This window comes from Sinohyriopsis cumingii, chromosome 1, assembly GCF_028554795.1.
Source record: "Sinohyriopsis cumingii isolate HCF-2022 chromosome 1, ASM2855479v2, whole genome shotgun sequence".
Taxonomy (NCBI): Eukaryota; Metazoa; Mollusca; class Bivalvia; order Unionida; family Unionidae; genus Sinohyriopsis; species Sinohyriopsis cumingii.
Genome location: NC_142961.1, coordinates 138,024,073 through 138,027,432, shown reverse-complemented (window position 1 = coordinate 138,027,432; position 3,360 = coordinate 138,024,073).

Genomic DNA, 3,360 nt, shown 5'->3' with positions numbered 1-3,360 from the left:
GTTGCTGCTTTTATTTCTTTTTTAAGTCATTTCTGGGGTAGGGAGCCGCTGTACTTTACTTGGTAGAGCGAAAGCACGATTCTCATCCAGGGCAGTACGAATCGACTCCCTCAGCGTGTGCATTGGTAAGGCACGTAGCTCCCATGTCATGATATAGCTAATAATTTGTTTAAAAATGCCGTTAAAACTAACAAGAACAAAGACATTTTTTTACCCTTTTAAAATCATTATAAATTGATTTGACTCGATGGGTCTGTTCAGCGGCTTACGGAGCTCTTATGCCGCCCGGGGAGGAGGTCCACTTTTTAAATTTTGTTTCAGCTATACCGTTGTTAGCTAATAGAAAAACATAATCATTAACAAAGAAAATTGTGCTAACAACATTGTAATCATGCATGTCTCAGTGCCACTGTAATTTTTTAATTAAGAGTTCAAAATTCGAAGTTCTCAAATTTTGAATTAAAATCTATCTAATGATCAGAAATATCTAATGTTGTATGGCTTTGTGTCGATCAAGTCACAATGTCACAATGTAATTTTGCGCCCTTTTAAGGCTGCAAAGTCACGAATAACGTCATTAAAGTTAATTGTTTCAGCCCTCTCCCGTTCTTTGGACAGCATTGCGAAGTTGGTCAGCAGTGTCATGCTCATTGTGGATCTTAAATATGTCTTACTTAGTTTGAGTTTTGGAAAGCTCTTCTCGCTGATAGCTATGCTGACACACATTGTTAAAAAAATACGCGTAGTAAAATGGTAAGGTTTGGATGATATTATGTGTATCCCCCACTTGATGGCCCATTGTAAAAGTCCCAGTGCTGTACAGAATTTAGCTTTCTTTCCTGTAATTTCCTCATAACTCTGAATGTGACGACGAAGACTTCGGATTTCGTAATACAGACGATCAGCATCAACTCTTTCCAAGCATTCGATGTTTCTTCTGAACACGACTCTATATACTTATATCATTTGTAAAACTTGGCAACAGTCGTGTGGGCCTTTGTGATTAGATTGTCTTTTTCTTCGTTGAAGTATATACCCTGAGCATTCATCTTAATTGACCAACGATCCATTCGGAGATCTTTTGCTTGTAGATGCTTCTGCGTTTTGTGCTATCTCCTCCAGTATGGATTTTCGAAAATACAGATATAATATGAAGGAGTATGCCGATATTGCAGTGGATATTATTCCTGTATCACCTTTGGTTTTAAGTTTGGCTGATTGCCAACTCTTAGCTCCTGCAGCGAATCAACAATTTCATCAAGATGTGAAGCCAAGGCGTCCAGACCATCGTGTTTTGCACTCCAGCGAGTTTCACATATCTGTTGTACATTTTTTGGAACACGTTTCTGAAGAATGTCTCATCGATGTGTGGAAGAAAAGAAATATACATACAATTTCATCCAATGCCAAAAATGTTTCTGCTTTTGCACTGAAGGCAGCAACAGGAAGTCCAGCTAAATTCAAGCTATGGTTTGACCATGGAATAAATATAGTTTTATTCCTTAGTTTTTTTTTTTATTTAACTGCAGAAATCGCTGCTGAACTCCATTGCGAATCCCTGCCGTAGTCGCAGCATTGTTGTTGCTGTTGTTGTTGTTGTAGGGTTTAACGCCATTTTTCAGCACAAGATATGTTATACATGGCGGCCAGTATTAATGGTGGAGGAAGAAAACCCCGGAAAGAACCACTGACCCACCAGAAGCTATTGATATCCACATTGGCCGAACTCGAGGCTCGAACCCACGCAGACGAAGGTGAGATCCGTAAAGGTGATCGCTTTAGACCACTCGGCCACTTCGCAGCACTGTCATAACCTTGGCCTCTGCAATCTGACAAATTTAGATATCCTCTTGAAGTTTTGTCAAAATTGGTCCGTTGCAGCTTCAGTTGTCTTTCTATCAAGACAAATGAAATCGATACAAGGCTCTTTGACTCCTTTATCTATATATACATAGCGAAGTATCTGACACATTTGGTTGACATGTGACAGATCGGGAAGATATCAGACATGATATAAAAATATTTAACTTTTTTTCACAGAATCAATAATGTTGGCCCGAACACAATTTCAAAAGAAGTAAAATGAATTCATTATGAATATTAGGTGAAAGATATGACACAGCTAACGTTCCATCTGCCTCTATTTTTTTTATTGTTGTTGCGATTTTCTCTGTATTTCTATATTCTTCCCCGCTTAGTTTCTGCCGCTTGCTCATTCTGTGACTGTTGTAATACGGGTAATGTCGCAGATTGAAAAGTTAGTATCCGAATAATCCGATTAGTTTATTTTCAGAAATAAATAGTACAGTTAATATACTTTAAATTTTAGTAATCACTGCAGCCAAAATTACCCACGTCTTTTAGCAATAATTTAGCAGTAAAGTCGAATTTGCCTTTAGCAATAAAGTATACATGACTGTCGAGTTTGCCTTTAGCGCCAAGTTTACTTGACGGTCGAATTTGCCTTTAGCACTAAAGTAGACGTGACGGTCGAATCTGCCTTTTGCACTAAAGTATACATGACGGTCGAATCTGCCTTTAGCAGTAAAGTAGACATGATTGCCGAATCTGCCTTTAGCACTAAAGTAGACCTGACTGTCGAATTTGTATTTAGCACTAAAATAGACATGACGGTCGAATCTGTCTTTAGCACTAAAGTACCCCTAGCTGTCGAATTTGCCTTTAGCACTCTATTACACATGACGGTCGAATCTGTCTTTAGCACTAAAGTACACATAACTGTCGAATTTGTCTTTAGCACTAAAGTAGGTATGAGTGTCGAATTTGCATTTAGCACTAAAGTAGACATGACTGTCGAACCTGTCTTTAGCAGTAAAGTACCCCTAACAGTCTTATTTGCCTTTAGCACTAAATTAGGCATGACTTTAGCACTAAAGTAGAAGCATTAAAGTAGACATGACTATCGAATTTGCCTTTAGCATTAAAACCACTCAAGTATATTGGTAACTTGATCTATGCAAACACAGAACACAGAAGTCAAGCAGTCGTGGGCCGTACCAGCACCGCCACATGGCGGCATCATCATTAAGGGCGGCATGACCAAATTTTCAAAATATTATCGTCCTTTATCCCTCCTTTCTTTCTTTTTTATTTTCATTTCTTTTGTCCTCTTTCTCTTTTTCTTTTTTTTTTCTTTTTGGTCTCACTTGCAAAAGTGCCGCCCGGGGCGATTCGCCCCCATTGCCCCCTGTTCCGTATGCTAAAATCTTAAAGGCATTCTTTTACATTTCACTATCGACTTGAAACAGATTAACTCTTAGAATGAACTAATTGATATAGGGGTTGACCTCTTGACTGCAGAAATCTTTTTTAGAATGCAAGAATCGGCTATCGTTTCCA